General features: G+C 39.7%; 1 long non-coding RNA gene across 2 annotated transcripts; it reads left to right on the top strand.

The window, feature by feature from the left end:
* Positions 1–422: 422 nt before the first annotated feature.
* Positions 423–9,469, top strand: LOC116781219. Of its 2 annotated transcripts, none has more exons than XR_004354815.1 (3): positions 423–514; positions 7,817–7,966; positions 8,883–9,469. It is a non-coding gene; the product is annotated as an uncharacterized LOC116781219 (long non-coding RNA). The 2 variants fall into 2 exon arrangements; XR_004354816.1 differs by lacking the exon at positions 423–514 and adding an exon at positions 7,180–7,233.
* The last annotated feature ends 8,900 nt before the right edge of the window (positions 9,470–18,369 follow it).

Here is an 18,369-nt window from a genome sequence, read left to right on the forward strand (position 1 = left end):
ATTTACCATGGAGAGGAGGATACTGAAAAGGAATTTTCTGCACAGGTTTCTGCTATCTTTCTAATTTAAGGGAGCAGGTATTAAAATACCCCACAGTATTTTAACCCCACAGTAAGCTAATTAATATGCTGCACTACACATGACTGTGGGCAGAAATGTCTACATGATCTTTCCTTGTCTCTACCAGGAGAAAGAATGCTACATCTGAGATTGTCATCTACTAATACTCTTGTGGTAGTTTGGTCTAGGCCTTCCTTGGTGACCAGTTTGTAACCAAGGAAGTGCCCAGATTTACCCAGTATTCCCTACGATTTTTACGTAAGCCAGGCTATAAGAAGAAAGGAGGAAAGGCCTTCAGGCCTCTTTCTTTCCAGTGGCTTTGGAGGTGTGGGTTTCCCTGCTGTTGAGTCTGTCATGTCTGGGGAGTGAGGCCTGGTAAGGCCTTGCCGGCCTTGGGAGATGGAGGCTGCTGGTGATCGTTCCAGAGTGACTTTCTGTTGTCCTAAGGAGAGTAGTAAGATACTCTTTTTCTAATTCTTTTAGTTGCTAGATCTTGGGCTACTGGTTGGGATATATATATATTTTATTTTGGTTTTGTGCTTTATTATCACCTACCTATAAACAAACTGAAGGAGGTACCCAGGGACAACCCTTTGTCCTGTCCACCGTTTCAGGATGTAACAGAGCAAAGCAAGTATATCCAGAACATGCTGAACCTGGGCAGTAGCCACAGGAGAACCAAAAACAGACAGACAGAACAAACAAAGCAAACATTCTGACCCCAGTACCCATCCAGGCGGGGGTGCCTTTTATTGGCCCCAGCCTGGTAGGGACCCCCATTATTCTAAAAGAACGCACTATCCACCCTGACCTTATCCTTCCCCCACTGTGTTTCCACATATCTTCAGGCACATTACTCACCTGCGACATTTCATACAGGATTGTGCCGCTCTCCCTCGATGAGATCCACACAGACAAACTACCCTGACAAAGACCTTCTGTCAGGTTAGCAAGTTAAATCAGCTTCATAAGAGGTACAGTGAGCACCAAAGACAATGTAAAGGTGATAGTGCTCACAGGTAGGTAGGATTAAAGAAGTGAAAGGAGGAGTGGGTGAACAGAAGCATTTTTACAGAAGCTGTATGTATGGCCAGTCTTCGCGAACGAAGATTTGGGAAGGGTCTTTACCCTTCGAGCCTGCGCAGTGGATTTTTTTTTAGGTGAGACACAGTGTGCGCTGAGCTGAGCCCACCCTTTAATCCTGAGGTTCATCTGCCGGGGCCGAGCAAGCTTGGATGGTGGCAGTGAGGTCCTCAGGACGTAGGTTTGTATAGAGTGACCTTCTCTTAGATGGATGGCCTTACAGGGCTAACGAGCTCCATCTACCCGGGGGACTTTTTCTCTGACCGGGAATCGAACCCGGGCCGCCGCGGTGAAAGCGCCGCATCCTAACCACTAGACCACCAGAGGGCCCCATTTACAGAAGCATTTGCCAGCTGAACTCAGCCACAGCATCAAACATAGCCTATAGTCAGTGGCATGACTGATCACTCTAAATTCAAACTGTGCTAGGCTACACTTCCCTAAGAGTTCATGAATGGACATAACAGAGAAAAAAACCAGTTCAGCTACTTGAATAAAATGCATATGGATGTATTCTTACCAGGCTTTCTAGTTAAAATAAGCCAGTAATTTCAGGAGTTTAGTAAAGCAAAAGCAAAGGCTGCACACAGAAGCAAAAGAAAACAAAAAGATTAATTCTCTACTTCCTATCAGCAGTTGATGCCCGGTTACATCCCAGGAAGCCTGCTGGTCGGCGGACCCCCACGGCCCAAGAAGAACAAGGACTGGTTTGACGAAAACAACCAAGAAATCCAAGACTTGTTGAGGAAGAAGAGAACCACCCACCAAGCACACCTTGCACTGCCATCCTGTCATGCAAGAAAAACAGCCTTTCGTCTCGCATGAAGCAAGCTCCAACAGAAACTCCGTGACATCCAGAACAAGTGGTGGATCGATCTAGCTGAAAAAACTCAATTATGCGCAGATACAGGTGATCACAAAGGTTTCTATGAGGCCTTGAAAACAGCATACGGGCCTACATACCAGGTACAAAGCCCTCTACTCAGCGCTGATGGTCAAACCCTTCTAACAGATAAAACCTCCATTCTGAATCGATGGTCTGAACACTTTCAGACTCTTTTCAGTACCAACCATGTAGTCCAAGATTCAGTAATTCAGTCCATCACACAACAACCAGTAAAGTATGAATTGGATACTGCCCCCACTTTAGGAGAAACCCTCAAGGCCATACTGCAGGTGAAAATCGGCAAGGTAGCTGGGGTTGATGGAATTCCACCTGAAGTCTGGAAACATGGGGGCCTTGCACTCCACACCAAATTTCACGAGTTTGTGGTGCGCTGCTGGGAGCTCGGTGAACTACCATCAGACCTTCATGATGCTGTCATCATCACTTTGTATAAGAAGAAAGGTATTAAATCAGATTGCTCAAACTATCGTGGTATTACTCTGCTCTCCATTGCTGGCAAAATCCTGGCAAGAATACTCTTGAACAGACTAATACCCACTATAGCAGAAGGAATTCTACCTGAAAGTTAGTGTGGTTTCAGAGCCAACAGAAGCACCACAGACATGGTATTTGTCCTCAGAAAACTGCAAGAGAAGTGTAGGGAACAGAACAAAGGTCTCTATGTAACCTTTGTCGACCTCACCAAGGCTTTTGATACTGTGAGCAGAAAAGGTCTCTGGCAGATTTTGGAACGTTTAGGTTGTCCACCCAAGTTCCTTAAAATGATCATCTCACTCCATGAGGATCAGCACGGACAAGTCAGATATGGCAACACACTTTCTGAGCCCTTTTTAATTAAGAATGGTGTGAAACAAGGCTGCGTTCTCGCTCCTACCCTATTCACCATCTTCTTTAGCATGATGCTCCAAAGGGCCACAGCAGACCTCGATGATCAGGACAGTATCTACATTCGATACCGTACTGATGGAAGTCTATTCAATCTAAGGCGACTGAAGGCCCACACCAAGACCTTAAACCATCTTGTCCGGGAGCTGCTTTATGCTGATGACGCTGCCCTTGTTGCCCACACAGAAGCAGCCCTGCAGCAATTAACATCCTGCTTTGCAGATGCTGCTGAGCTCTTTGGGCTGGAAGTCAGCTTAAAGAAGACAGAGGTCCTCCATCAACCTGCACCTCAGGAAGTCCCCCATCATCCCCACATCACCATTGGCCAATCAGAGTTCAAATCAGTCCAACAGTTTAATTACCTTGGTAGCCTCATCTCCTCAGATGGTAAGATCGACGGAGAGATAGACAACAGGTTAGCTAAGGCATATAGTGCTTTTGGAAAACTCCACAAAAGAGTATGGCGTAATAAACACTTGAAGAAAAGCACCAAGATCAGTGTTTACAAAGCCATAGTGTTGTCTACTCTCCTATACGGCTCCGAATCATGGGTCATCTACCGCCACCACCTGCGTCTCCTAGAACGCTTCCATCAACGCTGCCTCCGTACAATCCTTAACATCCGCTGGTCAGATTATGTGACCAATACATCTGTACTAGAGCAAGCAGCTGTCACAAGTATTGAGGCCATGTTACTGAGAACGCAGCTGTGATGGGCAGGGCACGTCTCAAGGATGAAGGACCACCGCCTCCCTAAGATCCTGCTCTATGGTGAACTTGCCACTGGCTGCCACATGAGAGGAGCCCCGAAGAAAAGATACAAGGACTCCCTGAAACAACATCTCAGCCTTGGTCATATTGATCACCATACCTGGTCTACTCTGGCCTCAAATCGGGAGGCCTGGAGACACACCATCTATAACGCAGCTGTCTCCTTTGAGAACTCACGCAGGATCACTCTCGAGGAAAAAAGACAACGCAGAAAGAACCGTGTCTTGCAGAATACACCATCTAAGGAGTCTTTCTGCTGTGCCTTTTGCAATCGGATATGTCTGTCACGTATTGGCCTCATAAGCCACCAGCGTGCCTGTAGCAAATGTGGATAGTGCCTTCCCAAATCTTCGTTCGCGAAGCTTAGCCATGAATAATTTTGGTTTTGTTCCTTTTTTTTCCCTTCCCTCTTCCCTTACCCTTTTCCTTGTGAAATTGTATATATATTTCAATTGTATGTAACTGTAATATAAGTGTAAATATATTTATATATATTGCTTTAGCTGTCTCTCTCTCGTTTCTGTTCTCTTGGTTTTTTTCTCTTCTCCCTTGGTTTTGGGGGGTGGGGGGGACTTCTTGTGGTGAGGTTTGGAGACTTGGCAGGGAGCCAGCTTCAAACCATATCAACTCTCCAAACCTGTAAACTCTTATTGTTCAAGTCTTTTTTTTTTTTTCCCTCTACACTTTGGACCTCCCTTCAATATAGCTATTAAAAAAATAACAATTTCAGATAAAAACCTCTTATCATATTCTTTAATGAAAATATGAAATTATGTGGGACTATAAGGAAACTCCTTCTAAAACTGAGAAAAGCCAACTTATTATTTTTTCTCATTCTTAGGAAGATTTATCAATACAAGAATTAATTTTAAACTGTTTTTAAAACAAAATATTTTTGAGGCTATATTATTTCAGCATTTGAACTTTTCTGAGCAAACTAAACGACATTGTCTATTGGTGGACAATTCAGATTCATTCCAACACCAGGTAATTTTTTCGGTGTCCCATGGAAAAAAAAATGGGTTCAAAAATATTCAACAATCCAGAATGCATTGCACTTTAGGTGGACTGTTAAAATGGTAGAAATTTGTGATAAAATGCATAAAATACACAATTTATTTCTAATCTATGTCCTGTTTCTTCAACTTCTTGCCATCAGGTATTTTTATACTCAGTGCTTCACAGTCTTATGTTTTCCTGTAGACTATTTATAAAAAACTGCTTAAAAAATGTACTATCCAATTCTTTTGAACCTTATTACAATCAACACAGGTTATTCATGGTAATTCCTCACATGAGGTTAAATTTTGAACCCTATCCTAGAAAAAGATTTATGTAAATTATACGTGATAAAAGACAGTTTTAGTCTTTCATATGTAATTGTGCCATCACACAAAACTTCATTACAAATCTTTAATTAGTTTGATAAAATGTTTTCACAAAAGATTTGTTTTCATTGGTATTTGCTCTAAAATCCAAAATCAGAAGTCTAATTGAATATCACTTCTCTTGATTGAAATTACCCTGATCACTGATCCAAATATTCCACAATGTTCAGCATCACAAAATGAAATATTTTACACTATGGACAGCAAAAAATCAAAGTATTGAAGGTTAATTAGCACAGTATGTTCTGGAAGGCCATGTTCTTTCTAATAACTCTTTGATAACACTTTTCATTTTCAAACAAAGAAAAAAAGGCTGTCTTGTTCTTTTAAGAAGAAATGGAATAGACTGTAAATTCTTTAAAGAAATTATTTTCTGGGATAATAGATTTAATTTTACGTGGTAAATAATCGTAGATCTGGTGAAGGGCAGTGGAAATTAGACTGTGGTAAAACATTTCCAGAATAGAATGCAATGTTGTATGAAGGATTTAATAGAACTCATTTTGTTTCCATAAACTGTTAATATTAGAAAACATCATTATAAGTAGCAAAAAGGCTGCATTTTTTTCTTCTCAGTAGCATAACAGATTAGACTTTGCTGCCATTTTTTCACTAAATGTACAGTCAGTTTATAGTATTTTGCTCAATTCTTGTCCCTAAAAATGCCAGCAAAACTGAGCAGATTCTGAACACTCAAGATTTCATGAAACTGACTTGAGAAATTACTGGATTTATTCAGGAATAGAAAGCAGCAACCCCAGCCGGTACCACCAATAGATCGTATGTGGTTCTGCAAGCTTTTCCTCCATAATATCTGAAGTTATTTGATTTTAAAATACCTAAAAGTATTGTGAAAGAGTCAAACAAAAAGAAACACTTTTTTAAAAAATGTAGTCCTTCAGAATAAAACTTGCAAAGAGCAAAGCTTTTGATTCATGTACTATTTAGTGTGAAGTTATCAGAGGATTATCAAAATATGTGTAAGCTTCTACACTTCGTTCTACAGTTTTTCTTTTCAAAATAATAACATACTTTAATTTTCCTGGATTTGTTGGCTTGAAATGATAAATTTATCAGATAATGGATTTACAGGATGTTTTGTACTTTGAAGTATGTTTCAAAAAGTAAAACATAAAAAAATTAAAATCTTAAAAATCAAAATTTGAAATGTAAGAAAAACTTATTTTTAAAAAGAGGTGAAACTAAAGGAACGACACTGATGGTGATTTTCAATCTTGTGTACTGAAATACCTGTTTTAAAAGTACATTTAGCTGTAACAAGATCACATTTTAATCTTAAATTAGCAAGGAAGTCATTAAAAAATGAGCTTGCTCTTAATTTATATTTTTCATTCTCTTTTTACCATTCAAAAGTAAATATTTTCTTACATGTAACTTCAGCTGTTCATAAGCTATTACCCGGTATTGATAATGGTAATAATGAAAAGACTTGACTTTAATACAACTTTTATAAAGAATTGGAAGATTTTCCCCAGTTCGTACTAGGCTTTTATTTGTATACTGAGGATTTAATGCATTTACTTCTGAATTCATGTTTTTTGTGCACGTGAAAACTGAATTTCATGCTGTTCTGCATACAGACACCTGGTTCCTTGTCCAGATCACATTTCTAAAATTTCATTTGTATGTAAATAATATTCTATTTGATGTCATCCATCCTTTCTAACTCACATCAAGAGCTTTGAGAGTGATTAATTCTTGTTCAAGGCTAAAAAAATATGAAGTTTCTTCTGACATCTCTACTCACAGCTTGGCAGCCCTGGTCACAGTTCAGGTTTACCTCAGAACTAGCTCTTGCAAAACACAGAATACCAAATATAGCAGCAAGTTTACTGCTTGTCCTCATTATGCTTCATTCATGTGGTATATGGAAATAGAAGATATGATCAACAGTAAGAGTGTATTCCTTAAATCCCCTTATTAATCCTATAGGTCTTGATCTGCACAAGCTTAAGGAGTTGTAGTCTGTGTGTGAAGTCCTTTACATTCCTGTAATGAGAAATAATCAGAGAGGTCCTGCAAAGATCCCATTTCACACACAAAGAAAAATAATGTAGGAAGCACTGCATATATTAAATTCTGATTAAAGATGTAAGCCTAATCCATTTTCTCCTAGAGGTAAGAAAGAGCCTTAATGAGTCTGTGTCTGCCTCTCCCAGAACAAGCAAGAAAAGCGATATGTGTTTATGTCTGCAAGAGGCATGAGATGGAGGAAAAACAAGGCATAATTTGTCACTAAATGCAGCCATTTTACTGCAGTATCAGCCTCTGTAATTAATGAAACCTACTCTAACTGTTCTTCCTGTAGTGTTTTGCAGCCTTATGGAAAAATACATTTTACAGCAAAGCTGGTCTTTTGCAGCACTTCTTTTAAGAAGAAATGGGATAGCACTTCTGAGAGAAAATGGGACTATTCAGATCTCAAAGCAAGAGCTACAGCTTCTGTAAATACAGTTTAATTAGTAAAATATTGCATTATCCCCTTTTTTTTAAACCATAATGTGTTTCTGTTCCATCATTCATTTCATTCTGGGAAAATACTGGAGCAAACAGCAACCTTCTTCTGAAGCTGTCGATGTGAAGGTGTCAGAGTGGAGTTTAAAATAAACAAACTTGTGTGTTATCTCAGATGTACACTTTACCCTGTGCTTAACCTCATCTGTGATGGTAGCTCTTCCACTTCATTTTTTGTTACCTACAGGTTCATTCTGGCCTACAGGACCTCACCAGATGGAAGTATCATTGAGCACATGCATGGAACACGCTGTGGTATTGATTTTAAAATCTCGTCTCAGGGCCAGGAATTTTACAACTGAAATCCTGAAAGACAACCTTCAAGAAAAAAACATTTGTAAGACTGTGCTTCTGAAGATCCATGTTTTTTCATGCCATAAGTGTGCCTGTGTGAACAAATAAAATCTACCAATGCACAAAAATTGTCCTTATATTTGCCCTACCTTCACAATCATTGAGCCTGTAGAAGTACTTAAATTAATACAGACCCTATGAAGCACTTAAAAAAGAAAGAAAAAAAATCATCTTTTCTTGGCAAAAATGTGATAGTATTCTAAAAGTCTTACCTAATAATGCTTAAAATAATGGCAGACTGTTATGACCACATGGAGAATATTAAAGAAAATATACACCTTGAATCTTTTTGACCTTTCTATAAACTCCGAAGGGAACATTGTCATATATATATATGTAATTCCTTTGAATTCACATCCTCAATTATTCCAGACTAACTGGCAAAACTGATTGAAAAGCAGTCTGAAAGCTACCTAAAATATCCTTATGCAGAGGATGGTTAGTTTAGCATTTCACTGAATTCACACAGATGGAATTTAAGAGTAGTGCTGATCTGTATTGTTGTTTTTAAATTATTCTTGTGGTTGCTTTTCAGAAATATTCAAGAAAGACTATATTGCTGTTAAAATGTCTTAAGGATCTTAAATTGAGATTGGAAGCATTTGGAAACTATATAACTTGCAAACACATACTAGTTGTTGTGAAAGAAGTTTATCAACATGGATTTCTGAGAGGTGACAAGCAGAGATAATTTTGTTATTATATTGTCAAAGGAACAATATATATCATATTCTCCCCTATTTTCCTATTTCTGCTTTTCCTATTTGGGTTGGTTTATTCACAATTATTAATCACTGTCTGCTTATCAGTATCTCCTCTTCAATAATAACTTTTGAGTCTTCACAGTTTTACAGATAATAGAGGTCTAACATGTTATTATATTTTTTTAATATTTACAGAAATAGGAAGGAGATGAGAGGAGATGGACTGCAAATGCCTGAGCTGTGAAGAAAGCTGAGCTCATGCACTGCTGGAAATGAGAGAAAAAGAAGCTTTATATTTGCACAACTCAAGAGTAAAACTTCAGCACCACTTTGCAACTGCTTAGACATGAAAACCAATCAGCTGCCCTTAGGAAGCAGGGTTCATTATACCCAGCTCTTAGAGAACATTAATTCTCTCTATGTGGGATTTACTGCCTCCACCTCTACTAATGGATAAAACAGGTCAAGTCTTTTTCTCTGTTCAAAATGGACAACCTGCACAGATCTCATTCATACAATTAAAATTTCTTCCCTCACAAGTTGTGCCTGAGCTCATATCATGTAATGGGACTACCTCGTGCTCAGGAACTTTTGGGAGTGTTGGATTTTTTGCATCAAAGTTGCATCAGGAACCATGTCAATGACTTAACAGAATATGGTAGCAGCTGTGCTGTGTCCTTGGCCTGCATACTGGTATTTAAATTATACCACTGTGTCATCCCAGCTTTAGTTATCTAAACATAATTCTCACCTATATCAGTTCTATCCCTTCTATATTAGAATGATATGTATCTGCAGTGTTACAGGAGGGCTAAGTGAACCTAACCCTGGTGACTCACACTTTTAAGATTCTTTAAATCAAAGTTAGTAGCATCTTCCATCCTTACTGTTTTCTGAGCACAGACAAAGCATTTCTGTTGCATCCTCTTCAGCTTTCTGTAAAATTTTCAATGTTGAAATCCTTTCTTCCAATACTTTTTTCCCCCATGAATTATAGAATTGCTCTGATTTCCCTCTTTCAAATGAAAACCGCATGACTTTATCTGAGTAAATTTAACTTCACCTTTTTCCTTTTTCCTCTTGTAGTTATAAAAGCCCCTTGTGACACTTCTTACTTCAAACCTACCAGGAGCCTGCAATCACTACCCTGGAAAATCAGCAATTTTCCCTGATTTGGTAGGGAATTAACACTTTAATTTTTTTAAGCTTGATTTGGAAAAAATAGGTTTTTTGTTTTTTGAATTCCACAGTGTTCAAGAAGCTGAACTCAAGTGTTTTCACCAGCCTTTAGGTACCACATTGCTCTACAACATTTCCATGTCTGTGCTCAGTTATTCAGGTTTAAAGGCTTGCAGTTTTGGGTAAGACCCCAAAAAGAGCCTCTAAGCTGGTCATAAATTATTTCTCGCTATATAACATGGCATCCAACAGCTTCATGACTGCACACTGATGAATTCCCCAAATTCCAGCAATTACTGTTGTGCCAATGTCCTGAAGTTTCCAAAGGTGAACTTGCTTCCACTGTATGTCCAAGTCTGAAATTCATCTGTTCCAGGTTTGGAAGCCAGTCTGTGAGGAATCCCCTCCCACTGAAAGCAGAGGGACTACTCTGGTGTTAAAAAGCTGTGATTTGAGTTGAATTAGATATAAAATATGTTGTGAAGTGCTTGCAAATCTTTCACTGAAGTACAGCAGTTCTTTCACTAAAAACAGTGAGATGAGTAAAAGCAAGTATTTGTAGGCTTATTTTCTTGCATCCCTCAAATCTTGTGAAAGAAGTACCCCACTTCGTGTCAGAGTGATATCAGCAAAGTTTCTGACACTTACAGTCTATTTCAAAGAGTAGACATATTTTGAAATGGGCCACAATATACATGTAATTTATGTATAGCTACAAATGATACAATGGGATTATATATATATGATTAGTTGTACAGCTGAATCTTTCTGCTCTGCCATGTTCAGATGATAAATTAAGAGGGATTCAGATTACTCAATTTTTCTTTTAAGCAACATCTTTTCTAAGCCACAAATACATGGTTCAGGAGTAATTGATTTTCTCTAGTAGGGTGCATGGATTACGTCCTAGCAGGAGAAAAGTAGTGTTAAACTGTCAGTTATGCTAAATATCAGTTTTCATTGTCACAGTGGTTTTGGTCTTCTTGCTAAGATTATCTTTATCAATAAAGCTGTAATTTTGCTTTGATCTATGTTTATTAACCTTCTTTTTCTTCAGCTTTATTTAACTTCCCATACGTCAGCAATCCAAATTCAACCCTGTTTATTTATTACCACACTTTATATAATGTTTTAGTGGTGCTTTTTTTTATATAGCAGATGATTTTCTAACTGTTGATTAATCATATCTCATACTATCAGCTCCCTCACAGCATTTCACACTTTGTGCTCAATAGATAAAGTATATCACAAACTACATTATCAGTGCTCAGATAAACATGTCTATCTTTTGCTATCTATATTATTAACATTCCCATCTGCATTTCTGCACTTATAGCTGCAATTATGAATATATTTCCTGCTTTCACAATAGTATCTTCCTTGTTGATTTGATAGTAGTTTACTTCAACATGTTCAGATTACCCCAGAAGTTAGTTGTTTATGGCCTTTATCTAATTACTGTAAATTGTTAATATAGCATGCTATTTGTAAGCATACAGCTTCAGTGATCTCTAAACATTAGCACATAGTATGGTCTTTTTGTGCTTTAATATTTGTGGGGTTTTAATAATTTTCCTTTTACTTCAGTTTTTAATGTTAACAGATTTAATAGTTTAGTTTTACTGTTTTTTCTTTCAAAGTATCTAGGTGTGCCAAAGAATCATCTCATGCCCAAGCCAACATCTGATAGTTAAGGAGGGGGTCTTAATTTTTATTTTGTCTAGTAAATAATTAGAATTTTTTTTGCTTAATTCTTGACAGAAATTCTAGTGATCTTGAGATACTCAATGCAAAATACACTGGGGAATCTGTGGTTTTGCTATTGCTTGTCCTATCTGCTGTTTTAAGTTGGGAAAAGCATGAGAAGTATCATTCCTGCATTCAGAAGAGGAGAGAAGGTACCTGTTTCTCTTTGTTTCATGGTTTTTGTAAAAAAGCATCAATTTGCAAGCTGGAGTATTATTACTACTATTACTGGAGTAGTAATGTGTCATTTTTCGTTGGGGTACATGTTGTTGATTGTTGAGCTTTTGCTCCCTCACTTTATGTGATAGTATGAAACAAAATCTAATGGTTGTCAAGGGGAAATAGCCTTTGGAATGCAAAGGTCTCAAATTCAGGCTTCTAAGTGTATGTATTAATTGCTAAATTTGCTATAAATTTCTTCCCTCAGATATTCCACTTACAGAAACCTTCCTCACACCACCAGCACTTCAAATGCAAGTTTTCCACTGTTGCTTAAAAAGCTAAAGGTCTGTCTTTCCTTTAGAAAGGGCATAGAGCTGCTGGAGTGAATCCAGAGGAGGCACCAAGGTAAACAGAGGGATAGAGCAGCTCTGCTGTGAGGAAAGGCTGAGAGAATTGGTATTTTTTAGCCTGGAGAAGAGAAGGCTCTGGGGTGACCTAATTGTGGTCTTCCAAAACCTGAAGGGGCTACAGGAACAATGGAGAGAGATCATTTACAACGGCCTGGAGCGACGGAACAAGGGGGAATGGCTTCACACTGACAGAGAGTGGGGTTAGATGGGATATTGGGAAAGAATTCTTGTCTGTGAGGGTGGTGAGGCCCTGGCACATGTTGCCCAGAGAAGCTGTGGCTGCCCCATCCCTGGAAGTGTACAAGACCAGGCTGGACGGGGCTTGGAGCAACCTGGGATAGTGGAAAGTGTCCCTGACTGTAGCAGGGGTCGGAACAAGTTCAGCTTTAAGGTCCCTTACAACCCAAACCCTGCTGTAATTCTGTGATTCTATATCCCAGTGTTTGTTTCCAGGACTTATTTTCTAGATGTCATATTGTGAATTCTACATCTTTCTTAAAGGAACTTGCATTTAAAATTCTCTTTCATGTTTGCAGTTTACATCTCTGAGCCACAATGTTCTTGGTTTTCTTTTCACCTACATGCAGGTTTTAAACACACATCAATGTTTCTGAACTAACATAGTCATTGTCATATGGTTCCCTCCCTTCTGAGTGAGTTATTAATTTCCTACTTGAAGAAAATGGTTATTTTTAAATGCAGGAATGTCTTACAAGGTAGTTGGGTTAGTTAAGAGTCACATCAAAAGAACATCAATCATCTTAATTTCTTATCAAGTCCTAGGAATATTTCATCCTTTAACTGACAGAATTTTAAGTCTACTTAAAATTGGGGTTTTTTAGATATTGGCACTATATTGTTATTCCAGTTATCAGTTTCCGTTTGGTAAAGCATGAGTATGTACAGAGGTAAAAGTACGAAACAAATGGAATTTCCTGCAAAGTAGGAGTCTTAAACTTTACTGGTGATATTCATGGCTTACAGGCACCTGTGTTTCCTATCTGCTCTCCCCACCTGTTTGAGAACAGGTTGGTTTCTCTTGTTCATGTAGAAACTACAACAGTTTCTGGCTCACCAGTGCCATTCTCATGCTCTTAGGCTGTTCCCCTGGAGCCAGGTTGAATTTCATCAGCAGAACTGTTCTGCTTCAAATCTCCTAATACTGTTAAAGAAAGGAATGCATAAGGCTCTCTATTTATTCTCTAGGAAATATAGAGTCTCACTGTAGGGGGAAAAGGGTGGTAAACATCACAAAAAGTACATTTTAATGTTGGTTTTTTTCTCGGCACACCTTCATAAGTGTAACACTTCCTTTCCTCTTAAGTGATGTGCATAAAAAACAGGTTGAAAAATAATTGCTGTGCTTGTCGTCATATATACATCTGTGTGTATATATATATATATATATATATATATATATATAAAAAATACTTTCCAGGGCTGTTCCTTGTCAGGTAAAAATAATTCCTGAAAGAAGTAACACAGTGAAATGAAAGGAAAGAAAATAAAATAACTTGTTAAATCAAAAGTAAAATTATTTAAGTTTGTTGAACTGAAATTATGTTCGTGCAGCCTGACATATTTGCTATTTTGACTAACTTAAGGAAGTAATTAGAAAAAAAAGCTTAAGACATATATCAGTGGCAATGAGTTAACTATGAGTAGTTAGCATCATTTTGTAACTAGAAATAAAGCTGCATTTGGCAAAGCAATATTTTGTTATCTTGCTGTGGGTACTATCTTGGTATTTTAGAAAAACATGGTAAATAAGATCTTTAAAAAATTCATGTGAATCTCTCCTAGAAATGAAAGTGTCATTTGAAAACTCAAACAATTTAATCTGTATAAATTATACTTTACATTTTCATCCCTCACAAAACCTTATTCAATCAATTCAGTTATATCATTCCATCATCATTAATGGTCCATTACCTTTACTGGGTTTTCAAATCACTGGTTTTAGGCAGCCCAACTTCACTACTGCAAAAAATCTTATTTAATCATCCTCATCATCCAGTTCAACACATTTCAATTTGACACATTAACACATCAGGAAGCTTTATTGCCTTATTATCCAACTAAGAGAAAAGAAAATGTAATTCACACATCCATAGTATGAATTAAGTCCAATAGTGTGAACTCCCTGCTAGAAAAACCTCTCAAGGTATTTAGCTCCCTTCTGCTATAATCTTTCACATGCTCAGTAGTCATTTATATTAGTGATTAAACATTTCCCTCATCAAAATCTCTTCTCAAAGTCATCAAAATATCTTATATTCTTGCTTATCTTTATTTTATATAAACCGGAAGAAGGTCCCTTTTTTTGAAGAGGACAATGTGGAGTGACTGACCTGAGCAGTTCTACCATGCAGAGTAAGAAGACAGAATTTCCCAGACTGAGCTGATGTGATGGCAAGACTCGTTGGGTGAGTGTTTTGAAGGAAGTACTGAAAATGCTTCAGGATCTAGTCCTGCAATCAAAAAAAAGAGGGCAGGATTTTTGATTGTTTACTTTGACTGAAGCTACCATGAATTAAGGAAAAAATTTTTGAAGTTGATAATTTTATGTTATAGTTAAAGTTAATTCAGTAGCATTCATCTTAGGTTTTATTGTGTAACTTCTTTCAGATGGGGAAAGAACAGTTACCTGATGGACTGCCACCCTCACTGGGCACCTGTGTTTTTATATCCTTCTGGTGAACTTCTTCTACATTCTTCCTATGTTTTCACCTTTCAGTCACATATATTGGAGCAGTTGCTGTTTGACTTTTCCTTGATGTCTACTTCCTTCCCTACGCTGTATTTTCTCTTTCATCCATTTTCCACAATTTACTCTTTCAAGCAATCTATCTTCATCTCCCATGTCAGTTCCCCAGCTGGGGAAGTGTCCTTTTAAACCTCTGTACCACCAGATGCTCTGTGTATTAAGAATTATAATCAAATGGAACTTGCCTCAACTCTGTTGCTAAAATACCAGAAATTTCCTGTTTAGACAACTAAGGTGGAAAGCAGAAGGAACATCTCTCTTTAGGTACTCTTTGTTTGTTTGTTTGTTTGTTTTTTAAATCTTGTTTCTTATATTGCTCGTGACTAATGTTATCAGTATTGTGTAAAAATTACACAGGCTCTGAAAAAGAAGTGCACATCAGTTCACTCCTGATATATGCACAAATTAAAGAAGTGGTAAGTTTTGTAGCTGTGGTAAAATATTTTATTGAATATTTTTCCTTTGTTTTTTCTTCTTTTTGTATTTTTCATCCTGTCCTGTGCTATTTGCTACTTTATAAACTTCATGTTTTGTATATGTACAGGTCATGGAAAAGGCATCACTCCAGACCCGTAACCTGAGATCTATTAAAAAAATAAAATAAGTGTCTCCTTTCTTGAATTTGTCGCTTTTCATGTCACTTTTGCTGACTATGTTACAAGTTTCAATCTTTAAAACCTCACAACTGCTGCTTGTGAGGAATCCAGCTAACAAAAAGTGGTTTGGCTATTGCCCACATTGATGGTGCTTGGAGCTTACCCAAATTTCTGCAAAGCTTTCTTGCTCCATTACCTCTAGTGGAACTAATGCTCAAATGCTGCCTTAAGAAATGGTATCATAGGTTTACTTGTTCTACAAACCCAAGTAGAAATTTTCCTTTCCCCTGTCCTGCTGTAAAAGAAGGTGTTGAACAAACAAGGGGGAGCTATACAAAAGAACTAGCTAAAGACCTGCATTCCAGGCTGCATTCCAGACCTGCATTCCTTCTCTAAGGCTGGGAGGGGGAGGGGTGTGTTGGACTGAGGAGTTTTTCTCCCCTCCTGTCTTTGGAAAGAGGCAGTGTGGCAGGAAGAATGTAACAAGGAACCATGGGAGTTGTAGTCTTCTGGGTTCTCACGCATGCTCAGACAATACTTGATTGCCATTGGTTGGAAGGTCATTGTGGTGGTTTCACTCTAGGCCTTCCTGGAGACCAACTTGTAGCCAGGAAGGAACTAGAAAAGTGATCACGGAAGTATTCCATGCTATTCCTTTACGTAACTTGAGGTATAAATAAAGCCAGCGGGAGGGATCTCGCTCTCTTCCTCTCCGGCGAGGTTCGAGAACGGTGGGTCCCTGTTTCGGTCGGGCTTATCTGGAGCCGAGGCCTATAGTGACTGCCGTTATCTGCCACGCGTGAGGGGAGAGCCGAGGACCGTGTCTGGCCATCCTGCCTGTTCGAAGGGAAGTGGTGAGATTTTTGCTAGTTTGCCTTCGGCTGGCCGTTTGACTTGTTCGGTCCTTGCCCCTTTTTGTCCTTCTCCCTTTTCCCCCCTTTCCCCCCCTTTCCCCCCCCCCCCCCGGTGTGTGGTATTTTTTCCTTTTGTGTATCTGTCTCATATGTAAAGTATATATATATATATATATTTTTGCTATAGCTTTGGCTGCTTGGTTGTTTTTTTTTCCCTTTTTCCCTCTCTGGGAGGTGGGTCCTTGTTGTCGAGTTTCGGGGGACTTGGCGGGAAGCCAGCTCGAAACTTGTACAGTCATGTGACATGTTTAAGCGTTGTATTTAAACCTAAGCGGTTTGAAATAAATGGCAATTCTGCTCTGGCACTCGTTCGTGTCTGAGTGGGGTTCGTGCCCTGATCAACACCTCAAATGGTCGTCTGATAAGGGACTACAGCAGGTTACCTGCAACCAGGAGCAGCAGATCTGGGGAACCTGTCTGGGGGTGCCCATATCGCCAAAACCAAAAGGAAGAAAAGGAAGAATTCAGCGTGCTGGGTTACCTCTGCAAAAAGGAACAAAAAAGGAAGAAAAAAGGACCGGAAGAAAAGACAACAGAGCTTCAGCACAGAGGTGACCAAAAATTGGTGAATATGGGAGGGTGGTTTACCCGTCAGGAGGGAATTACTCCAAAAGTCAAACAAACAGCTGAAGCTATCTCTCAATTTTTACAAGAACAGAGCATAAACGTAGAAGAAAGTAAGTTGTGGGACTTGTTATATTGGATTTCTTTGCATGAACCTGCATTACCTCTAACTGGACCTTATCAAATATAGTCTTGGAGGAAAATAGGGAACAAGATCATTGAAAAAGCCAGTGAAGGAAAAACGGATGCCCTCAAGAATTTAGCTAAATGGAAGGACATTACGATAGCTTTAAATATGCACGGAAAGGCAAATGCACCCGGGAGAGTGGACTCTCCCCCCCCTCACTCCTTTGCCCTCAACTTCCCCCTTCAACCCCAGCCCCCCCATTGACTGAGTGGGGGAGGAATGCACGTTGGCCAGGGGGGATGGGAGGGAGGGGGAGCCCTTGGGGGGAAGAGTGCAGTGGCAGTGTGTGGTGTGGAGGGGTATGGCGCTGGGTTTGCGGCACAGCCCTGTGCACGTTCGCCCCCCCCAAGCCTGTGGGAAGGGGGTTTCCCACCGCGGCAGGCCCGGCTGCGGCGGTGGCGGGGCCGCTGCTGACCGGAACTGCCACGGAGCCGTGCGCTGAGTGTCGCGGGGCTGCTGTGATGGCTTCGGCGGCTGTGCAGCCGGTCACGCCGGGGTTTGCCGGGACTGCCGCTCTGACCCGGTTTGCAGTGGAGCCGCTTACAGTGGCGCCGCCCCACCTGGGCTTGGGGGTTGGCAGCATGAGCATGGTAGCAGGGGGGGATGCTGGCTTTATGCCAGCGCCCATGGCTGCAGCTGAGACTGTGCCATACAGAGCAGTAAGTGGTGCTGCTGGAGCTGGGGACCATTACAGAGCAGTGCCGACCCCGGGACCGTTATGGGGCGACCGTTACGCGACGGTTGCACAGTCAACGTGTGGAAGGAGAGTGGCAGTGGAGGCACCGCCATGTTGCCCCTGCTGCCCGGCGGAAGTGAAGCCACCACCCCCAGGTTCAGGCATTTCTCAGGGAAGGGGGGAGGATGACTATGACGGACAAATGGACGGCGAGTCTATAGAGGACACAGAAGGGGAAACAGCTTCAGGATTGGGCAGGGGTCCCTCCAAAGGTTTGTGGGATAAATGCAGGGAGGAAGCATCTCGTGCAGGTGACTGGAAAGTAGTAAATGCATACCCTGTTATACATTGACCCTGGCAAGGCCCCCAATACCAAGCTTTATCATATGATGTGATTAAAGATTTAAGGCAGATAACTAAAGAGAGTGGTGTCTCCTCACCCCACATGTTTTCCTAGAAACCCTAAGTAGCACACATGTTT

Source organism: Chiroxiphia lanceolata, chromosome Z (assembly GCF_009829145.1).
Source record: "Chiroxiphia lanceolata isolate bChiLan1 chromosome Z, bChiLan1.pri, whole genome shotgun sequence".
Classification (NCBI taxonomy): Eukaryota; Metazoa; Chordata; class Aves; order Passeriformes; family Pipridae; genus Chiroxiphia; species Chiroxiphia lanceolata.